Here is a 24,619-nt window from a genome sequence, read left to right as displayed (position 1 = left end):
TCTTCCTTATATTGCACAGCTCTTAACCCAAACACAGCTTAGGTAAAGGCAGCACACTCTATGGAGAGAAGAAAATAGTGAGCAGGTTGGCACAGCAGGGCACACACCCTGCTTCAGGATGACTTTTTGTGACACCGGTTTTTCCACTGAGGTGATGAAAGTCTGACTGCCAGTAACAAAGCGCCACAAGCACGCTGAGTCTCTCTGTGGCAGGCGCTCCAAATACGTTCAAAATGACTGAGCGTGTTTTTGTGTGTCTGCACACTCCACTGGCTCCAAGCCCATACCGTCCATCAACAGGTGAAAATTAGCATGTCAACTGTACTCGCCTTCACACAGGTGTGCCAGCAGGCAACAGGAGAAACACTCCCAAACATGTCTACACTCTTTTTCTTCTCTTCTCGCTGCTTGTACAAATTTGTTTAATCCTCCAGCGGAAGTAACAAATCCTCAAGCTTTTTAAGCTTCATTATTGAGTTTGTTTTAAAATCTCTTCAGCAGTCTCTGACTGAAACATTGGAGAGTTAAGAACACAAGATCAGAGAAAACATTATTACCCTGACTTTGACAGTTTGGTATTGTGCATCATGGTAGAAACTATTTTAAGGTGACTGTAGGCTGATTTCTGAAGTAAAGTCTCCAAGCTTAAAAAAAAAAAAAAGCAAACCTAATACTCAAAAGCACTGAAGTGATTTATTAGTTTTCCCTCCTCCACCTCTGATCTGTCAGTTCCTGCCATCACTTATCGCTCATCTTAATGAGCTGTTTACACCTGGAAATGGCATCTAGCCTCAAGCTGAGATGCGGGCTGAAGCCACAGAAGCTGTAAATGTTTTTCTGCCAAAGTTCACAGTGGTTTTTTATTAGCTCTGTTTTCCATGCCTTAAGCTTTTTAGTATTTTCTCTCTGGACCCATCTGAAGTGACTTCATGTTTACATAATGCAACTTTACAGTCAAAAATACTTCACTTATCATCGCTCATCACTCCTCTATCTCCTGCCTCCCTCCTCCATCTCCCCTTCGGGGCCTGATTACTGCCTGATGATCACCTGTGGGACTCTTACCCATAAAGGGGGCCCCTTCACGCTTGTTAAACCCAGCTGTCAGTTACCACGGTGTGGCCTCTGGCAGGGTGCTGGTTGGGCTGGACTCTCGAGGGTAGGCTGTGGATGGTGGATTCCCCCCCACTTCTGCAAGTCTAGACAGACACCGTAACATCACTGCTTACCTGTACTTTAATAAAAACACTAGCACTAACCATGTGACATTGTACTTCTTGTTTTCAGAAAAGCATAAGAAAAAGTGTTTGGGGCAAAAGGGTATGAACTGAAGCACTCGAGATAGCAATTCATTCTGTACAAGCAGAATAAGATAGCGAGTGGAGTGGGATAAATCGTGGAGTGAATTTATTGAAAAAATCTGAAATTGAAGTTTCACTGCTTCATACGCTGTTAAAAATCATTTTGCCCACATCACACGCCTGACATTCTGCAACAGGAGCTCAGGAGCTTTTTATGCCTTGGTACTTTGATATTGATTCTCATCCCTGATTTACAAACATTCTCACACACACACACACACACACACACACACACACACACCCGTTTCACTCTGCTTGCGCCACTGTTTTACAGTTCGAGCCACTGCAGGCGGCAAAACCACTCTGAGACACACAGCCCACCTCGCCCACTGCGCATATCTTTTTCATCAGCTATGAAGTTGGCCTAGGGAAGGGGAAGGATGTGCTAAAAACATTAATTTGGCTCCTTAAAAACATGTGCACTGATGCATATGTTACAGAGCTGATCAACTGGGATCACCATGCACAAGGTTAGTTTGTGAGATCACTCTGAGTAATGGAAAACAAAAAAAGCACTGAGGGTAGTGCAGTGGTCAGTGCTGTTGCTTTACAGTAATAAGGCTTCTGGTTCAAATCCCCTCTTGGGCAGGTGTGTTATTGTGTTGAGTTTGCTTGTTTCCCAATGCATGGATGAGTCCTCTCTGAGTACTCTGGTTCCTCCAGCAGTCCAAAAACATGCTTGTCAGGGCGATTGGTCACCTTAAGGTAGGAGTGTCGCATGAATGGTTTCTGTCTCTACATGTTAGGCCTGTGATTGATCTGGCAGTCTGTCCAGGGTTTACCCGGCTTTGCTGTCCAATGACAGCTAGACTCCAGCCCCCTGTGACCCCAAAAAGGAAACCCAATAAGGGATGGATAGATGGACACATTTATAAGGATAACCATAACAACCTGTACTATAATGCTTTTCGTCATAATACTGCGTATCATGACTAGAGGTCACAGGAAACAGCCTGCCCTGGCAGCAGATGACTCCTTCCCTCACAGGCATACAACCTCTTGCATCTGAAAAAGTTTTACTACCTGAAGCCTGATATGATATGAAACAATGTACAGGATGAAATGTTGTGGTAGCATAAACAGGAATGCATTAAATCAGGCAAAATTCAAATTTGTCTAACACAAACTTTATCAAACTGTGAACTGGGAACCTGGTCTTAAAAAAGGCCTGAGCCCTGAATCTGAACATCTACCACTAAAGGTAGTTAGGTAAAAAGAACTTAAAAGAAATGTTTGATTTTAAACAATAGGAATTTATATATATTTGAAACACAACTTTATGTTTTTGAAACATGTAAAAAGAAAACCATCCAGGAAACCCTCTCCCCAGCCTCTTCAGCACATTACAAACTGCACACTAGAGCACTTTAATGCATGCCTTGATATTATCATCATGGGACTCGTGTCATCACCAAAACCCACTGAGTAATTAGTGCTGGAAATTTACAAGCAGAGCAGATTCTCTCTGGAAAATCACCCACAATCAGCGCTGTTATTTACAATCCCAAGACTGCAGATCATCAGATATTTGTCCTGTGCAAACACACCTTCACACATTGTATACTGCCTGTACTGCACAGCCTTACCTCTAACCACACACACACACACACACACACACACACACACACACACACACACACACACACACACACACACACACACACACACACACACACACACACACTGAAAGCCAAAAAGCTTTTGCCAACAGCCCCCTGCTGCTGGATCACCTCATTAATCCAGTGTTGGGTCAGAGAGTGTGGACAGATTTGTGGAACTTGGACTTGTGGAAATGCTGCCAGCCAGGACACACACATGTAGGTACACACACACATTTATAATTGGATTATGAATGGTAAAGGGTTCATCCTGAGACTATGGACACAAAAAACCTTACCATCTGAGGCACAGTTAACTTGTGTGGAGATATCTAGCCATGATCTAGCCGAGAAGTTGTGTTGGCCTGTGTGTGGGGGAGAAGTGTTTACTTAGTCACTTATCTATTTACTTTAACGCCTGACAGATCCTTTAAAGTAAACACACACTAACACACACACACACACACATGCATGCACACACAAACACTCTGGCTCTGTCTTGTCCCTGCTAGGGAGAATCAATTAGTGCAAACTTAACTGCGTGTGTTTGTTTGGCTCAGTTAAAGCCAGTGACCTTGGCCGGTTCACAACCCAGAAACAAAGGCCGCATTTTACCCAGGAACACACAAATCTGATTTGAACTCTTTCTAGTGCCAGTCAGAGCCTGGGCTGGAGGTCTGTGTCAAGTTTATAGGACCATACCTGATCCCTGGTGTAATTTTCACAGGGTGAGAGTGTCTACAAGACATGTGAAAGTGTCCTGGGAGAGCAAGCCTGCTGAGGCAAAAAATATGGAACTAATTGTAGTTTGGAAAAAGTTCATGCTGTGCTGTTTGAGCAGCAGTTTTACTGCCAGATAATCAATTTTCACAGAGCAACCATGTTCGGTTTGTGCAGCATGTTCTACCTTCTGTAGGAAATCTTTTTTCAATAATCCACTAATTACTCAAAGATGGGGACATTTTATGCACAGAATATTGCTGACTGTTGACCCAAACTCTCAGAATTCACTGGTTTACAACTGATGACATCATGCATAAACACAAACACACATCAGAGTGCTTATATCATCAACAGACCATTAATCAAGACAGAAACCAGACTCTTTCTCTCTCGGCCTCTGCTCTCACACGCCTCACTATCAGCAATACAAAACATCCAACACATGAACTTTCCCCTTAAATAGGAAGCTGCTTATTCAAAGCCCTGAGTGACCTCACTGTGTGTCTACTGTGCTGTGTTTGTTTGCAACTGTAAGTAATTCTTAAATAGCAGCTCAAATTACCTCACCAGCGGTTCAGTTGCGTAAGGTCAAAGGTCATGTTAACACTCCATCTTGCTCCCTCTGTTTGTTTTCTTTTGGGTGGGATGTTTTTTTTCTGTCCCTAAATTTAGATGATTTATTTTCTCTTGTATTTTGATACTTGTTTTGTTTTGTTTTGTGTGAGAGTTGCTGGAGAAGTAGAGCGGTATAGCAAAGATTCTCAAATTGTTTGGTAAATGTAGTTTCATTGTCAATGAATGTGCTTATGCTAGCTTGCTAAGACAGAAAAGAATGGAATAAAGATATTTTATAGACAATACTCAGGAAGTTCAACTAGAACCTCTCCAGGTATCAGTCCCAACTTCCATGGTCTGATCAGTGCAGACACCTGGACGCTCACTTTCCTTTGCAAAATCCCAACAGAATGACACATACTGCCACTTTCTTTAGAAAAAAAAAACTGAATTTAACTTTCTTTGCAGTTTATTTTAGGCTTGGGTTAACTGTTCAAAGTGAAAAAATATAACTAAGAAGAAGATTTTCAAATAAACACAAATAAAACTGTTTAACTTTATCCCCAACAGTGGTCAACCTTTAACAGTTTTCGGTTGGGTTTGTTTAATTTTCTCCACTCTTTTGTATTAGTTCTGTCATGAAAGATGTCTAAAAGTATGGACAAACTGAAGCTAGAGAATAATGAGCAGCTGTTTCTAGAAAAAGACATTCAACCAGAAGAACTAAACACAAAAATGTATCAGTTTAACATTCACAAAAGAAGGAGCTATGAATGGAAATACCTACGACCTCAAGCATTTTTAATAAGTTGTGCCAACTTAACTTCTCAAGAACTGCTGCAGCTTGTTTCAAAACCAAGCACAGCTTCCCTGCTGCTTTATGAATGCAAAATTGCGAAACTTTTCTGTGTGTCAGAGTATCCTGCAATCCCCACTGCCCTCCATGTGGAGTAACTGGAGAAGAGAAATGTGGAGGAATGGCGACTGCATGCTTCACTGCAGAGCAGGCGCTGACACACGACTGAAAAAAGGCCCCAGGCTTACTGGGACATTGAGACAGGAAATGGGGAGAAAAGTGATGTTGTGTTTGTGTGGAAGGATGAAGTATACACATACATGCAGACTAGCTCTCCCAAAGCTATGAATGACCTCATCTGATTTTCTGCTGATAGCATCATCGATGTTTGACTAATTTTGAGTAATTTCTGACCAAACTGTTTTACCGAACTTATTGAAAATACGATTAAAAAATAGACAGCAGAGCAAATAAGATTTTCATTTTGGCCTACTATCTTAGTGTTTGAGGGGTTTTTTATTTTCAATGTGTTCAAGTATTTTTAAAAATCTAGTGAAAGAAATGTAAGTTTCCTTTGAGATAGAATCTTGTGGTTTCAAAAACATGTGAAAATCTGTAAGTTTTAAAAAGTCAGGGAAAATACTTGGACCAGGCTGAGCAACATAACCAAACATGGTGTGAGTCTTTGAGCATGTGGCATGTGGGAAAAAGGCAGCGCTATTTAATGTTGTTAATGTGCTCAGAAAAAAAAGAAGTTAGAAAGATCTCAATCACATTAACTTCAACATCATGAATCCAGTGACACAGATATACACTTAAGAAACATTCCTTTAGTCATGCTTTCTGCACTGATGGCTTAATGACTGCCAGACCACACTCAAATCTTCCTCCAGTACCATTAGGAATATATGTACAGTTGTACAAATTAATACAGAATATTGTGTTATTCCTTTTTTAAACAACAAACTACTCAGTAAAAGACTAAAGCTGTTAGCATTGGCAAGTTCATCTCATTGAGACTGAGGTTAGACCTTTCAGCTGCACTTTTGAAAGGTTCCACTTTAGAGGCTCCAGATATCTCGGATCAAAAGTAACATGCACTCTGTGTTACATGGACTTGCACTGGCAGTGTATTTTTTAGTCTTTCTGTCCACTCAAATGTCTTTACATTCACACAACACTGACCAACAGTGGGAGCAACTTTGAGGCTCTGTGTTTGGCTCAAGGAGACATCGGCTTGTGACTGCAGGAACTGGGATCAAACCCTTGACCTCTGGTTGAGCGACAAGCTCAAGAAATGCACCAGAAACTTTACAGAAGTGAAATCTTAAAAGCACTTTAAGTCTGAGCTACCACCGATGATCAAAGCATACAGAGGCAAATCAGACTGATGTCAAAGGGGAATTACGCCACAAAATTAGGCAGAGCTGTATCTAAGAGTGAGTGAATTCACTCAGACCTGTGGATGAAATACACAAAAGTCCCATGGTTTCAAATCAAACTGTTTTTTGAGTGTAGTTTTTGTTTATTATTCAGGATCATGAAGAACATTTGAAGAGTTCATTTTATTCCAGATGCACAACACTGGTTAGTATGAGTTACACTGTCAATGTGGACTTGAAAATAGTTTTGAAATTTTAAAAAATAAGAAAATTTCATACATGTACTTAAACAGGTGGTTAAAATTTGGCATTGATTTGCAATTGAAACATTTGAAAGCTTGGTTGAAAACTTCACTTTATTTTTAGACACAAGTGTTCAAGTGGTTTTACACAATCTCTAATTTTCTGTGACACCATGCTGAAATTGAGGGAACATGTAGTCGGATTAGTTCCACATCAGTGGTTTAGAACTGCAGTGAATGCAAAAACTACTGTTTAAGCGAATAACAGGGAATTTCACAGTGTGTCTGCTTGGGATTTTGCGGCTTAGTTCATGTGGTTTTCTCTTTCGTTAAAGCTCTTAATATGAATATTTTGCCTCTTTAACCTTTTAAGACCTACCATCCACATATGTGGACATTACATTTCTGCCTCTCAGAACCATGAGACTTCTTTTTTTAAAACTTAAACCTTTTAGCTACATTTGGGGACACTGCCCACATCATCTCTTGGTGATGTCACAACTTTACGCCTATTTTGGTAAAAAAAAAAAAAACGTCTTTAAGTTCAATAACACGACTAACAAACAACAAACTCATAATATAAATAATCAAACTTCCCGTACAATGGCCAAGTTTAGTTATTATATTTACCAGGTCTTTCTTATCCCAAACAGCAAGGTGAATTAAAAATGCACACCAGACAATAGCTTGGGTCCTAAGATGTTAATGCTTTGCAAAAATTAACTGAAAAATTATTGCACACAAGTATATTGAGCCATAGCAACAGTTAAAATGAAGAAAATGTCTATAGGCTCAGCTGTTCTTCAAGCTGCTAATTATGAAAATAAGGCCTGTTTGATCAACTGTGTGGACATTACTGAGTGGGCTCACAGTTGTCTCAATGTCCTCTGTTGTTTGCTTACCCAGCTGCCTGCACACCATCCCTGAAGTGTTGTTGCCCTTTGGCTGACAGACTGTGTTTAATAACTTTCCTCCATCCAAGCCAGGATGTGACTTACTCTAATGAGGCAGACATTTATACAACCAAATTCCAGGCTGAGCAACACGTTTAGTTAATGGTGCATTAAGTAATCTGTCACTTCTATGAAGCTGGAGGACTTGCAACACATCATATGGTGGTCCCAACATGTATTCACAAAAACCTTTCTGGTCCATGAAAATAATTGCAGCAGTCAAGTTTTAATGAGTGGGGAGTTTGGGGAAGGCCAGAGGATTGAGATAAACACTGAATTAATCCAAACCCACACAGATATATCAAGTTAATTCCCTCCTATGAGGCTGTGAAATAGCTTCATCAATCTTTGCAAACTGAGTCTGTTTAATTCAACCCATCTGTTCCAATGAGAGTAACAGTCTGGTGTGTTTTGGCCTCGTTGCAGGTACAAAGCGGCATTTCTGCAGCAGACTGACCTCCTGGCTGCTTGTCTTGGACATGAGCTGGTCTGTCTGTGTTTGTAGAGAGTCTTGGTTTAGCTAGCGGGCTTCGCTAATTCACTTCATTGATTACTCAAAGGAGACAGAAAGAAATAAACACAGCCTCCTTGGTACAATTTAATAAGAGTTCAGCAGCTATCAGACTACAGAAGAAATATTGAAATCCTCTTATTACAAACAGTCTAAAAAAAAATGGCGCACATACTCTTACTTCCAACATGTTTGGAACCATGGCTGCATTGTTTACATGAGAACTCAGCTTTTAGCAGCCTGTAGCATGTCAATGCTAATTGGTGTAAGGCCTGATGTCTTCCCACAAGGTGAGGAGAAGGAGGTGAGGACGATGTGCTGGTTCTCAGGTGTGAGCCAAGAAGAGACAACATTGACCTGTCCTTCCATCCATGGTTATTGGGAACGTAAGATCTATCTCCAATAAGATGGACGAGCTAGCTGTGCTAACCCAGCATCAGAGGGAATACCAGAGGGCAGAGTAGCATCATGCTATTCACAGACATGGCTAACGAAGCTAACATCAGACACCAATGCCATGTTGGAAGAACTTCATCTGCTGTGAGCAGACAGGATCTAGGAGATAGAGATGGAGCATGACTGAAGAAGCTCAGTCCTGGACCCTGTGGAGGTGGAGGCTGGCTGAACTGGAGAATGATGGACAAGCTGTCAGCATCTATTTTCTTATGGACCTTTTTGCACTTTCTATACACTTTCTTACTTTTGTTTTCTTGATTGCTGCTGTGACTTCAATTTAGTTGTACTTGTTACAATGAAAATAAAGTTCTATTCTATTCTATCCTATCCTATTCTCTTCTATTCTATTCTATTCTAAAATAAGAGAACTTTAACCATGACATACAGCTGCTAACTCGATGTAAACTGACCAGATGAGCAAAAACTGGGCCTACCTCATTTCAAGCAAGCATCATTTATACTTTCAATACTCCTTTATGTTATCCTCTCCCTGGGTAATTTACAGCCACAATAAGTCCTTCAATTTTACACACACACATACAAAATGCTAAGATACTCTCCTCCTGCCAGTGTGGATTAAAAAAGCTGCTGCAGCCAAACTTTTGATCCACTTACCACCTCTTTGAAGTGGATTCTCATCTGAGAGCTGCATGTCCAAATTAAATAACAACACAGGCTCGCCCACAGTGAAAGCTAGCTCCACTGGATTCAGTGAGCACTGTCGAGTCAGCTGTGAAGTAATTTGGATAGATATGCTTCAAATGAGAGAAGAGTAACTCAATCAGAGGGTTGGTTTGAACAAAATAGAAACTAAAGGGAACTACTCCCTTGAATAAACCTGCTTTGTCTTTTCTCTGTCTTTAAAAGCTTTAAATCCTAACTGTAACAAACTATAACAACATACTGACACTGAAAAACTGCTTGTTGTTTACACTCAAAGCTCTGATGTGTGCTGAATGATGGGGATGAAATTTGAGTCTTAAATGTTGATACTGCATGTTTACTTCAAGTTTTCTATGTTTGCTCGATGTGATTATTCTTGTTTTTCTGTTGGAGCTGAATCTAAATTTTACAGCCAACTAAACAGTGCAGTTCAAGCCACATCAATAAAACACATTTTACTGCTTTAGTGTTTTTCACAGAAGTGGCAGACAGAGCTGCCTAATTTATTAAAACACTCTCGTTTTTACAGTAGTTTCATCTGGATACTTTGATTAGTCTGTCTCCTTTCATCTTCTTTAATGTTCCATCTTGAATAATTGAAATCCCAACTGTTAATTTCTCAGGGTGTTGTAGTGGAAAAGAAAAGTCTAGTTTCGTAACAATTAAACTTGAAGTGAAGTATGCTTTTTTTAATGAGAGCACAGGTTTCATGTGATATTAGGTTTGACACTGTTTTATTATGTCACATTAAGCTGATCTTAGGACACCTGTGAGTTCAAAGGCCCGTCGAGACCTCTAACAGAGAGAGTACTTCAGAGTGTTGAAATGGTGACCTTAATCTGCACTCATTATGATAAACAGAGTGAGGAACAGTTGACTTTCTTGCACATGCCTGAACGTGCTGCTGTGATGTGTTTGTCACTCCGAGGTGGTCCGTGCATAATCAGATAGTCGGCTTTTATCCAACAGCAAACACAGTGAACCCAAGAACGAGCTCTGAAGATGAGATTTCTCCTCATTTTGGTCAGCTTAGTTGTAAGTCTGGCTCTGATTCAGCACTTTCTCCCTCTCTGCCTGTGTTTCTTCTGCTCCGTCAGTTTCTTGTCGCGGTCTCTGGGTTGACTGGACCCCGCCTCTGACTCCTGACCTTTTAATCCCCTGCCAGCTGCAGCTAGGCCTCCAAGGAAGACTGAGTGTGAGTGCATAGATATGTGAACGTGTGTGTGTCTCTGTGTTTGCAACAGAGCATATTTTTATCAAATATTTAGTGTATGACTATACAAAATGTTGACTATCGTGCATACGGAAGTGCAAAAGGTTTTTTGCCCCAGTCCCTTCAACAACAGTAGCTTGCAGTGTATTTCAACATACCCGATTGCAGCAAGTCTGGCAGACAGCAACAGTCATTTAATACACTAAGAGATTAACCCATCATCACTGTGCACAAACACAATGAACCTGACTGTTGGCCAAACAAGTCAAATCAACCTTTTTTTTCCCGCTTTAATTTGTTGAGGGACAAGTTTGTTGCCACGCCTGCAGACAAAGCTGTGATTTAACCAGTGTAACAGTCACTTTGGCTGACTAATCTAGGTCTATCAAGACTCAATGACACATCAGGTCTCTCCAAGTAATGGATAAAATGCTATCAAGTGTGTAATTCAGATTCTTTATACCATTTTACAGAGAGGAACCTTCAAATTTAAAGTGGAACACCCATTCATGCTCATTAAACTCTAAAAAAAAGTAACCTCAGCCTTTAATTTCAACTTGACTCACCCTAATGTGTTGCTCTGGGCATTATAACTCATCAAAGAATCAAAAGACATCAATAAAAAAAAGTAGATGTTCTTACATCACAGTATTCAACGGGTTGTGAAACAGAAGGTGCTTAAACAAAACAAAAGACATCCTGTGGGATGAGGTGAAGACATCCAGGTTTCAAAAATGTGTCAGATGTAAAAAGATTAGCAAATCAGTCTCTGCAGCTCTGTATGAAAACATATAAAACTGTTGACCCACTTTTGCCTGTCATCCCTCACTCAGAATATCATAACATGAGCTAATTTCACAATCTGTTTCTATAGTTATACTCTGCCTCACTGACTTTGGCTTGATAAAGAAACATTTGACTTGAAATATGAAGAAAATGCACACACCATGTCCAGCTACAATACAAGAAGTAATCACTACAGTTTTACACAGCTTTAATCAAAGGGACTGTAAGGAGTTTCAAAGTGATCTTGAAAAAGTCTTCCCTCTAGATATGATCTATAGTGGATTAGAATCTATGACCCACACTTTAAACATTATCAGTGCCAATAAAGGTTATTTGAAAATGCTTCATAGCTCATACTTTGTATGCAGTGGTACAATGCTTCGCAATCGGGTCGAGCAGGACCAGGTTGGTTTATAGCACATCTAAGTCTCTATGACGACACAACGCCAGCTGACAAAGTTTAGAAGTGAAAAATAGAGCTATGTTTTTTCTCTGCTTGAAAACGACACATGGACACAGGAGCCAAAGTATCAGACAGAAAAAAGGACAGAGGAGAAGAAGAAAGCTAAACGGGAGAATGATACAGCCCAAGCTAAAGGCTAAAAGGGCTAAGCTGCAGCAGTTATTCTGCAGTTGACTGCTTAAACTTGAGAGTCTATCAATAAAATGAAGAGTGAGGTTACATTACCTCTGCTTAGTAGATGAGCGCTGACAGGACATCACCAGGATTCACTAACATTACACATTACAGAGACGTCTCGCAGCATTGGCCTGTCAGTGGCGCTATACATGGATGGCTACCAAACTAGTGTACCAACTGACAGTCTGCTTGTTGTCGTGTTAGCCTTTGGACACACTGTAAAATACTGGACTAAACAAAGATTATAAGTGTCTTATTTTGAAAAAAAAAAAATCCTACACTATTTCAAAGTCTAAACGGCATCTTTGTGTGAAGCATGACCTAACAGTATGCTGTAATGTAATCTATCAAAGCTCTCATGTATTGTAGCCAACAAAGAAATGCACTTTGAAGTAAGTCAGTGCAGTTGAACATACAGACTGTAATTGGGCTATGCATCACTCCCTTACAAAGCAATTACTCCTAAAGAGACAGTGAGGTTGTAAACCTCTGCAATAAAAATGACAGCATATGTGGTAATTACTATAGACTTAACTTGCAAGAGTGAATTTAATTTGAATTTGTGTCTAACATAGGTGCACAGACGCTGCTGCTTGTCAATTATAGCATCATGAAAGCATTTATCCTGGAGTCTCAGATCGATGAAAATTTCATACCCAACTAAAAATGTGTTTTTTTGGTGCTGCTTTTCTATCTTTCATATTTTCTGTGCTAGCACTCCAGAAAAATAGTGCAGAGTTGAAACACACGGACAGACTTGTAGTTACAATGGCAGTGTTTGCACGCCGACTGCTTTACAAAAAGAAGAGTGAAAACAAACATGACACCACATGTAGAGCAGACACACAGCAGCATTAAGTTACACCTGAGGCAACTGTGGCTCAGCAACCTCGCACACGTCCCAGCACATACGACACAAGTGTGGACATCAGCGCACGCGTTTGCTGTAACCAACAGTTACTTTGTGTGTGTGTGTGTGTCCTCACCTGTTGTGACTTCTACCTGTTCAGATCACCCAAACCCCAGGACTCAAAACCTTTGAAGTGCTGTATAAGGCCCTGCAGCCGCCAGGCCACTGACTTCCTCTCAGTGTGTGTGTTTGAGTGTGTAACCATGTGTTTGCAGGAGAATGAGGGCTGTTGAAAGAGTGAGTAGACTGTGTGCCCCCAAGACAAAAAGAAAGATGGGGGCTCAGAAAAAGAGGAGCCTGCACTAATCTACCACACCAAAACCCTCAGAGCAGATCCTTCACAGACACCCTCGCCCTCAGGTGGTGCTGTAGCTGTATGTCTCAGGTGTGTATCTTCAAGACTTAAGATGAGGAAGGTGTGAAGTATGAGAAAGAAACATGTCTAACATCATGTAAATGTGTTGTTGTGGCTAAAAAAGATCCAAAGTTTGGATAGTCTTACTGATACCACCTGAACAGGAAACTGGGTTGGACTGTTGCTTGAATCTGAGTAAAGCTCTATTGCAATCACTTTTACACATCCCCAAATGCAACATTTAAGCTACATTTTGGTTTCCTTGCATCTTGCAGACAAATCAAAATATCCATCAAAGATTTTTGTTTTCCACGTGTTCCAGGCCTTTTTTAAAGTTGGCCTTTTTATTGGACTTCATGATGTTTTTGTCCTTGACTGCCAGTCACCCAGAAACTGTGTAGTGTCCAGAATCCACACTAGTCTAAAAATACCGTACTGTACTCTTATTTCACTTGAATGAATACAGAAAACCTGCAGATGTGAGGATTATAATCTCAGCCTAGTATTTCTGTGTTAGGTAATCTGAGTGTTGGGGGTATCTTTCTGTCCTGGTGCCTCCTGGTACCACAGAGGAATGTTACGAGGAGTCTATATGTGTCACGCTCTTTACCTTCCTACTGAACCGCTATGTTTATACAACACACAGCAAGGAAGAAGGGGGAAGGTATTTAGAGACACGCTTCATGGGTTAGTAAAGGAGTAGCAACCCCTAAACCCTCCCCCAGGGGGGTTCGAGGAAAGTCGAGGTTCCCCTCTGGTGAGCATATTCAGTCTTAGCCTGATCCTTGGGTGTCAGGGCAGCTTGTGAAGATATTACAGGAGTTTCTTGGTGCGCTGAAAACTGAAACCGCATTCAGCAATATGCTACGTACCATCAGTTTGATAACAGTATGTTTAACGAGTTCATATTAGAGGTGCTCCAGATAAGATAACCATGTGAAGCTGTAATGGTAAGTGACATGTAACAGGTTGAGACACTGAATGCCAGGTCATTACATTTAATCTCCTGCTTAATCAGATTTTATCAGTTTGATCTATAAATTAGCTATTTCTCAAGCAACACTAATCCCTAATTCCATTTTCGGACTGAGGGTTTCCACGCTTGAGTTTTGGGCTATTCTGAACAGGATATACCAACCTGTAGTTATAGGTTATAAGATTGGGAGTTTTACCCATCCAAAGACACTGATTTAAATAAAACATAAACAGAGCGAGGGAACACCACATCCAATGTATATTATTGACCCAGTATGTTACAGTAAATGGTTTCAGTGTGTTTTCAGAGCTCCAGAAGGATAAATGCACTGAACAGAATGATTTATCACTAGTCTGAGACCTGACGCTGGACGTCCGCCTCATCTGCGCGGTCCCCGCTTCCTTAAGCGTTCCCAAATGAGCCGACAAGCAGCTCAGCCCACCCCACCGACACATCTGCACAATGGCAAGAGTTGTACAGATCCAGAGCTCCTCCACTTGTGCTTATGTGCAGCTTCATTTGGTGCTCAAAGGAAAAGAAAAGACAAAAGAATGACGTGTTGGTGATGATGAGAAAACAGAGCTGTGTAGGACATTTTCATTCACTGAACTAAAGTCTTTTCAATTAATTGTAAAAAAAAAAAAACAAGACAAGGCAAGTACTGCTTCTGTCTTAAGCACTGGAGTCTTGTACATAGTTTTTTCTTATTTCTAAGGTGTCCTTTTAGATGATTCAAAAAGTGGACGGCATTTTCCAACTTTTCTGACCAAAGTTCTTTAAACATGCTTCTGCAGGTAGTAAAAATAAATTGAGGATTATTATACTGCAGATCAGTTATCTGGTGATTTGTGTTTTTTAAAGCTTTTGTGAGGAAATGTGTTTGTTATATTTGGCGCCCCCTGTGGGTAGTGGCAAAGTATGATTTTAAGAGTTATTTCAGTCTATTTAGCCAACCAAAAACTGAGAAAACTTCAACTCTAGGTTCCTGATCAGCTTTCTCCATTTTTTTTCAGTCTGAGGGAAAGTTATTCTGGGAATTTATTGTATTCCCGTTGGCTGATTCTACTATATGCGCAAAATTCAAAGTCATTTTGCAAGACATTGACAACAAAATCTGCACCATAAGTTAGAAATGCACTGATCCAATCCTGGCACGGAGTAAAAAAAAAGATCGAACACCAGCAGCAAAGGACCACCGGGCTTATCTGTTCAACATAAGTTAGAAAAGCCTGAAGCTCCCATGACTTCATTTTCAGTCTCATCTTTATATGGGGTATAGTGATAGTTAAGTTAATACTATTATCAGATCAGATAATTATCAGAAGCAGCTCACACTGAAGCCAACGTATTGAAATCAATTTCAGGAATGCTGCTGCATGGTGCCTTATATAAGGCTGATTGCCAAGTTTCATCTTGTGTTTTAAAGTCTTATGAGGAGCTGTTTTTTTTATCAGGTTATTGAACACACTGAAAACATACCTGACCTAACAAGAATAATGGTACCAGAAAATGGATACTTAGTTAAGTACTTTTTACCCCACTGTCTGAGGCGTCAGACAAGACAACAAATAGTACATTTAAGATTTTTTTTTTAAACTTTTTTCTTTTTACAATTTCCACAGCAAAGATTTGTAAAAAGAGTTTAACTGCTTAATTTTAGCAGTTAACTTAAGTTAAAGATATGAAGTAGAAGATCAGCAATGACACAAGAGGTACCACTTTATCCTTGGGAGTTAGACAAACCATGCTTTCCATGCGGAGCAGCTTTTAATTGAATAAAAAGCATACTGTGTGGGTTGTTTGTATCTGCATTTGAGAGAAGTTTGTGTTAATCTGTAAACCTGAATGTGGAAAAAATCGCAGCCAAGCCTGAGAATAAATTGTGATTTTTCATTGGTTTAATACTTCTAATATTATTGTGTTAAATAACTTCCAACACAGAGCACTGCTTGCAGCCTGCCAGCTCACACTGCTGAGGCTTTGGTTTGTAAACTTTGCTCTCGAGCAATGCATAAACTTGTTGGTTATAGTTCGCTGTTCAGCCAGTACAAATTCTACATCCAGGGATGGGACAAGGTATCACAAGGATGTGAGGACGACTAAATGTGAATCACATGAAAGAGAAGTCAAGTGAAAATCTGAGGCTATGAGCAGAAAACCAAGATGGGAAACAGATCCCATAGAGCATACAGGGATGAGGCTGGAAACCAGTAGCAAAAACTTCCCAGCAACTTGTTTAAAACACCAGATGAGGAGAAAAGAAAGAAGTCAGAACTGCAAAAACAATCATGATTAATAAAAAAAAAAAGGTAGGGTGTCAGCCTGTCTTGTTCCTGAAGCACAAAAGAAAATGTTGCCTTCAGGGAACCATGTGTTTCAGGAAGTTGTTACAGATGTAGGAAAAGAAAAACAGCCAGTTGTGTCATTGATTTTATTCCCCTGTAAAATGTTCCTCAACAGTGGTACAGTGACCGAAATGTGACCCGAGGGGAGGGTGTGTGTCTGAGTGTGAGTGAGTGTGTGTAACTTCAGAGCACCACAGGGCACACTTAAACCCCAGTAAGAGGAGGGGCTTTAAGTTGGTGTGGCTGGTAACAACTGAAACCTTATCCACACACACACACACACACACACACACACACACACACACACACACACACACACACACACACACACACACAACACACACACACACACACACACACACGCTCTCTCTCTGTCCAATCCATAGCTCCATCCTCCTCACCTTGTACCTCTTAACTTCCTTCATGGGGTTATTAACTCTCTGATTGGAGAGCTTTCCTTTCAGAGTTCACCCCTATTTAGTTGTCATGGTGGCATGACCCAGGCACTTATTAGATGACCCTCAGGATTAGTCCAAGCTGAAAACGGGGAAGGGGGGTTGCAGGGTTAAGCCTTCACCTCGAGGTGCTTGCAGCAGCTTCTCACAAAAAAACCTTAATTAAATTGCTGAGACACTGAGTCAGGAATGTTTGCTTTGCTCTCCCGCTCAGCTGTACGCACCTCAGCCTCATCGCTCTGTCTCCAGCTCTCTTTGCTTTTCCCAAACTCCACACCCTGCTCACCGATATTAATTTAGAAAGCTCTTTTTGTACTGACGAGTGCAGACAGTGAAAGCAGCAGGGTGCAATGCGAGGTGAAGACAGCAGATCATGGCTGGCGTATCACTGAGCAGTTATTGGATTTCTCTGAAGCTGTGCAATACAAACTCTCCCTAATGCACTACTCATGTATCTGTATGACACTATGTGGAGGTTTACACACAGTTCACAAAGATCACTGAACTGTATTTCACTACAGTATTTATTGCAGTATTCACCACAGCTGCTGAAAAAACAACTCAAAATGTGCATCAAGTATTGCATATCACAAATTTCACAACATCAGCTTTTCCTCTTTCCTTTATCTTCAAAAAAAACCTCATGATATATAATCAAGGCAAGAGAGCCATTGGGTAACAAATTAAACATAATAAAACGTAATAAACAAAACTGGCTATGGATTTGCAAAATTGTTGAAGATAACAACTACATCACTAATAATGTGCATTTGCTGTAATGCAGGCTTCTTATGTACAACAACAGAGGTGTTAGAGCAGACAGGAAAGGGGAGCTGCAGCAAATTTGTTCACTGTGAACTGCTTTGACAAGTGTCCATGAGTATATCATACATTATTGTAACTATTTATGTAAATATAGAGAAAATAAGTGACAAATTATCAGAATTAATAAATGTAATCTGTAAATCTGGCACTACTAATAATCAAATTGTGGTATGTGTTTGCCACACTGGCTCTTGATGTAGATCTACAGTAGTGTTCTTGCAGAAAGGAAGAGGGGAGCAGTAACAGTTATGTTCACTGTCCATTATTTGAATAAGTGTCACTCACTTAAAGTGCAGACAACACAAAGAAATGCTCTCTTTTATAGCCAGAGTGAATCTTTCACCCTTTTTCCTATTTTAATACGAGTCTTAGCACCTCACACTGTAGATGGTACATCCTAAACTCAACATTAAACACAGAAAATGAAATGATTTTTTCACACTCTCCTTCACAAACAATTCCAAGCCATTAGAAAAGAAAAACACAGTTTGTTGTCTGTTAAAACAGTGACTTTACTCAGAGCTGTGAATCTAAGTATAGTCGAACAAAATCCTCCTCCCAGTGCAAAGTCACCTCGTACATAAATGAATTCACCTGAGTGCAGAGGTGTGCCAACCAAAGCGCGCATTGAGGGCTTCATGCAGAGGAATCATTCAGAGCAAAAACCATAAAGTGACTGTTTTGAGCAGTTCATGCATCCCAGATGGAGTACGTTGATGTGTCTCTTGGGTTCGGCAGTCAATCACACAGAATTAAGCCTCTAATCTGAAGTGAAAACAAACAGCCACGAGTGACAGTGCCCATAGAGGGGCTGATGACCTCCTACCCAGTACATTCGTCACAGACAGAGTCCGAGGTAACGGCCAAAGCGGCTAATCTTGTTTCCACATTTCTCCACAGGAAACACTTCTCTCGGTGTGTCTCTGCCCGAGCCTCCCTCTGAGCGCGTCTGACGGCTGATCCTGACCCGAGATACAGAAACCGTGCGCCGGGGACAGGAATGCGTGGAGACCAGCCACAAGGGAGGCTTTCACAAGTGAAGCACGCTGAGTGAATTATTGACACCAGGAAACCTGAAAGCTCGTATCGATTATCACAGCCTCTCACAGTGTCCGTGTTCGCAGAATAACCGATTTAGTGTGAGATCTTAATCGATGACACAGCATCTGAAAGACTTCAACACGAGGGGGATTCTGAGGCGTGAAAGCAACCAAAAACACTTAAATCTGCAAATATTCTGACCTGCACCCAGCCTGCATTCATAATTCTCAAAGTACAGAAAAGCACGCGTGTCTGAGTTTGTAAATCGCAGTAAAAGTGTAAGACAGCGCAGAGGAAGCTTACCTTGGTACAGTAATCCAAAGTCCGCCGGAATGCGCTCGAGCAGCTTTTACAAAAACTTTTTATCCACTTTGTTGAAGTTTCTCGCAATGCAAAGACGGAAAAATCTGCTGAAAACCTCCGTCTTCCACTGCACTGAGCTAATCTTTCTCAGATTTCTGTACCATAGGTTGGAGGTCGGTGCAGCACACTCGCTAGGCTCCGTCTGTCAGAGTTAGAGACCCGGCACCGCCAGCGTTCAGGAGCGCACAGACTCCTCAACTTCTTAACAATAGCGCTCATTGAAGTGAAGGAGGCGAGTAGTCAAACACGCTGAGGGAAGGGGGAGGAACCGTGTGGAGCCGGAGCTCGTGGCCGTGCGCGTCCCCGAGGTAACCTGCACCTGCAGAATATGTGCACAGCAGGAGAGATGCTTTATTGTCCACTTAATGTTTCATTGGAAGATGAATTCTGAAAGTTTAATTAAATCAAACAATTCAAATCTGCAATTAGGGACTTAAAACAACTTATTAAGTGCATAAATTTCCCTCCCCTAGTAACTATCAGACTTGTTTTTTTTTTTCTCTTCTTACTGTGTTTGGTTGTGATTAATAGACGTGCATCCGAACAAATTATGTGGATCACTTCTGACCTGTAAACCAGATCTAAAGGTCATCCTCAGGTTGGAATGTGTAAAACATACGTGACAGAAAAGAAACACATGCATTAATCTGGATACAAGTTTGTCCTTAAAATCTCCCTAAAGCTCTTGATGTTCCAATGTGCTCTGTTTGTTTTTCTGTTATCTACAGCATATCGCGACAGCATGTCTACCACTTGAAGGTTAAATGTTTGCTGCTGTGAGTGACACAAAACAATTAGATGAAAGACACTAATGGTTGAGTATTCTCTAACTTATTTCTCTTAAACATATAATTCGGAGCACATGCTCATGTTTTGCCCAACTTGAGTGAAATAGTTTCAGTGAAGCTCTTACTGTACTTTCTCTCTAAATTGAGATTAAGCTGAAGCAAGGCTAGATAAATAATGTCTAAAAATGCAATGTGTTTCCCTCCAAGCTCTCTGCAGGGAGTTAGTTATGAGTGAGAGTAAAGTCCCTAATCAACAGCAGGAAATGACCTTACAACACAAGGGTTTATGGGTATAAGAAGACGGATGTTTAGGTCTTACGGCCAAGTTTGTTTTTTTTTCACACTAGGAAACACAGGGACAAAATTCTGCTCCCTCATACCTATTCTCCCTCTTTCATGAAACATCTGTCTGTTTTGTAACCAGGTAAAAACTCCTCATCATAGCATCAAGTAAATAAACTTTGTAATTATCATAATAAACCATATGCAGTGTAGTATTTATTGGGAAGACTCCTCAATAAGACAAATGAATGAGTGAAGGTTGGTGCCAAGTTACTGCTAAACTTTTACAATGCTATCATAGACTGAGCTTGGCTATGGCACTGGTAGCCAGCGGGATTGCAAACTCCAAAGATGGTACATGAAAGAGCTTCACAGCTGCACATTGTGTACGTCTCTCAGTACAGTGGGAAGCAAAATTTAAAATGACGTTTTGAACCTTTTGTCCACTGAAAGACAGCGTTCAGTTTAGAAACTTAAGTACAAAAACCAGGTATCAAATCTGTCTTTTGTTCTAATTAAAGATTCATCCCAGCTGTGACAGAGAAGTTCAGCCATTTTAAGCCTGTGTATTTATACACAGTCTTGGGAAAGTAAGTGCATGTGCACCACTAACCAAATACTTCCTCCTCTCACCTCAAGCTGTAAATGAGCTGTGAGCGGAGACACTAAACTCAAACTGCCCAACCGTGCTGCGTTCAGAAACATGATGAAACATGAGATCCTCATCCCTTTCACCATACAGGCCCTTCGGCTCTGCAAAAACAGTTAGCAGCATCTCTGACACACAAATATATCCCCATGTGTCATTCACCTCCACAGACACATAAACACAGGCTCACACACATTCATAATCCACAAATAGAGGACGAATAAGATACGTAAATTTAACCATGAAGTGAAGAAGTGTGTTTATTCGCAGCTTTATCACTCTGTAGCCCCACATGGACAGTACTAGAGACACCCAAGATACAGTCAGTCAGGCGAGTTGCAACATGTGTGAGCTCTGTCCAGACAAAAACCTTCAACGACATGACTCTTGTACATTAAGACGCAAAGGACAGGGTTTACAGTAAGTCAAAGATTGGGTGTCAGATCTTAGTCAAATAAACCTTGAATGTGTCTTTGAATGTTCAATGTTTTGGTAAAGCAGCATTATTTCTACAGAATATTTTAAGTACAGCAGCAATGAAAAATGTCTGACGGGTTAAGAAAAACTTCAGGAATTTAAAAATAAAGGATATCATGATTGTCACGCAGCACTTTGGTCCCACTTTAATGTTATACCCCCTTTCAGCAGACTGTCTGCTACAATTTGGTGTTAGTTTCAGGCTTGTACGATAATTTGTTACTTGACAGTGTTCAAAATTATGACGACCCAGTACATATTTCATATTCCGGATCTTAGCATCCAGAATACTGCCAGGATCTTGATCGTACTTTTACATCTGGTGACCTTGTCTTGTATCGTTTTTGCTAAGCAATCCAACCATTTATCGTGGAGTTATATACACATATGGTTAAAAACGACCCTATCTCATAATGATAATGAATCTTTTAAAAATAAAACCTGAATCCAGACGATGATCCAGATCACCTCCAAAACTTGATCACTTCTTTCTTATCCAATTTTGAACTTTTCCTGAAAATTTTATCAAGATCCATTTCTTACTTTTTGAGTAATGTTGTTCACAGACAAACAAACAGACAAACTCCCAAAAACATAACCTCCTTGGTGGAGGTAATATGATATCATAAAATCAAATACATTCTGTAGTGCAGGTTACTGTACATTAGTAAGTATCAGGAATATTCTTTAAAGAAATTATTACAGTGAACTGCTGATACAAAAGACACTGTAACTCCATTAAGACTGGAGTTTTATTTAGATAAGCTAATGTTTATCAACAAAAATAGATTCCTAATCCACTGTGTATGTCCACAGTCCACTGCGTGTTTGACTCACTATACATGGCCAACCGTGTGTATGTGTGTGTGTGTGTGTGTGTGTGTGTGTGTGTGTGTGTGTGTGTGTGTGTGTGTGTGTGTGTGTGTGTGTGTGTGTGTGTGTGTGTGTGTGTGTGTGTGTGTACAAGGTTGAGAAAGAGGAACAGATTTTGACAGGAGGGCGAGAAAACAAACAGGGCATCACTGATCCTCTACACACTTGTGTTTGATCAGTGGCTTTAAACAGTGAAACACAAACACAGGATTTTCTCATGGGAAGAAATCAATACGGCTCACTGAAGGGGGGGCTGCTTGTTACAGATCAATGTGGAAGCAGGATTAAAGACTCATTGTGTCTGTCTAATCATCTAACCAAAATTTTAAATACTAAACCAAGAAGGTTAGTAGGTAGTTTGGAGGAAGAAGTTCAATAATTATTCCGAAAAAAAAGTTTAATATTTTAGTTTAAAGTCAAAACCTGTATAGGCTCAGATTTTGCAGGACAGGCAAGCAGGCTATGTTGTTGCACATACAACATCAAGAAGAACACTCAAAGGTGTGTAAACAACAGAGTGGGTCTCCTGCATGAGCAGCATAGGACGTCTGCAGTACGTGCATAGTGGGAGTTTTTTAACCCTGAGTGTTTATGTGATTCACACAGCTGAAGCTGGGGAAGGCTTGACCCTTCACAGACCCCCACAACAAAGCGGAAATGACTCCTGTCAGTGTAAGACCCCTGCTTTTCTCCTTCAGTCACTCCTAAACTAGAATGAAAATATGACAGGAAAACACAGAGCAATGAGTTAACCAGTGTGTGTCTGATTCCATATGTCAGGCTGCAAGTCTTCATATGTTAATGTGTGCATAAAGCACATATGGAGGTCTGTAGAACAACACTGCAAACGCTGGCAGACTTCCTTTAATGAGGCCTGCTACACAGAGTGAGTTTTAGGGAGAAACTGTTGTGCCAGAAAGGAAAACATGAAATAACACAAAGGAATTTAAGCCTGGAGTTACTCTCCCCAGGGGAGGCAGGCAAACTCGCTGTTTGGTCCTGAGCCAGCAGCTCAGCAGAAAGATGACTACAGCAGAAATGATGCTTTTTATTCCCATTTCTCTTTGTTTGACTGCCTCTCTCAGGCTTCACTCAGATTTCTCATTATCGCCTTTTGTAAAGATACAACTTTCTATCCTTTGGTCCTTCTATATCTGTGTCATCTTTCCTCTGCGTGTGTGTGTGTGTGTGTGTGTGTGTGTTGGTGCCGCTCTCAGATGTGTGTTTATTAATAGAACTTTTCTCTGCTGATGATGAAGTTACCACCTGGACCACATTACAGAAACACACTGCAGACACTCATAACTATGCAGACACTCTAAGCCTGAGAGGGCAAAGACACAGTGTATGTGTACAACCCAGTCATATAGCGTATGTTGTATTTCAGGTCATTGCAGTGCAGACCGGAGTGGTGCTTGAGTAACAAATGCAGGAAAAATAGTCCTGTAATATAGTAAAGTCTGCTATCAGTTTGACAATTTCACAAACATGTTAGCCCACAGTGTGTCAAAGTTACAGAGATTGTGATGAAAGTATCAATTAAAGCACATTAAATTTAAACTATGCACTCCCTCCTGCACACTCTTATTCTCACAGGCAGTGAAGCTTTCATGTGAGGTTTGACCATGGGGAGTGATAAAGTTTCAGTGTCTTCTCAAGGACACTTTCATAGATAGTTCCTTGTTGGACCTCCTCAAAGAAAGAGGCTGCCTTGCTATTCAGTGTTGCACAGTCAGGCATCTAGAAAGCTTAATGTGCATTCATATGAAGAGTAAAATAAGAGATCACAAAGTAAGTTTCACAGAGGATGGAAACGGAAGAAACATAATTTTTTTGTGAAAATAAGGAGTTTCCTGGGGACCACAGAAGATTAGGGGTACACACTGTCTTGATCTCTCAAAGGGGGGATTCATCTACACACAACACCTCCTATTTAGGTTGTATGTTGTATGTGTTGTATGTTCTCTCTAATTTATGTTGATTTGGACTAAAGCATCTCTTTAATGAAAGTGTTGAAATAGCATGCATGGAGATTTGTTAAGATGAGGGGCAGTCACATAAACTCTTTTCACACATGTACTGAATTCCCGACACATACAAACTTAAAGTGGGGGCCACAGCTAAATTTAGAGGAAAACGACTTTCATTGATCAATTTTTCACTGGATCGGAAAGTAGAAGCAGCATCTACCCTGGAGCTCTGTAAAAATCAAGCTTTTTTTTTAACTCATGACTAAAGGGTGGGCCATAAGTTTCCATACAAAGGAAAAACAAATGTTTTACTTTATTTAATGTACTCTATATGACTACCATTATTTCGAAACCACATTGACACATGAAACAATGGTGATCATATAGAGCACATGATATAAATAAAAAACATTGTCCAACAGAAAATGTTT

The 24,619-nt window shown here is 40.5% G+C and overlaps 1 protein-coding gene across 1 annotated transcript in view; it reads right to left on the bottom strand.

Annotated features, from left to right (window-relative positions):
- The window catches only part of LOC141787160 (vasorin-like), a 31,336-nt gene extending 11,981 nt beyond the window's left edge, over positions 1–19,355 (bottom strand). Inside the window, exon 1 of the mRNA XM_074665441.1 lies at positions 19,090–19,355. The gene's annotated coding sequence lies outside the window, so the exon portion shown is untranslated. The remainder of the gene's footprint in view (positions 1–19,089) is intronic.
- Between the last annotated feature and the right edge of the window lie 5,264 nt (positions 19,356–24,619).

Source organism: Halichoeres trimaculatus, unplaced genomic scaffold, assembly GCF_033239565.1.
Source record: "Halichoeres trimaculatus isolate MK-OKI-2021-1 unplaced genomic scaffold, fHalTri1.1 fHalTri1_scaffold_2, whole genome shotgun sequence".
NCBI classification, from domain to species: Eukaryota; Metazoa; Chordata; class Actinopteri; order Labriformes; family Labridae; genus Halichoeres; species Halichoeres trimaculatus.
Note: the sequence above shows the minus strand (reverse complement) of the source record. Positions and strands in the feature narration are given on the sequence as shown.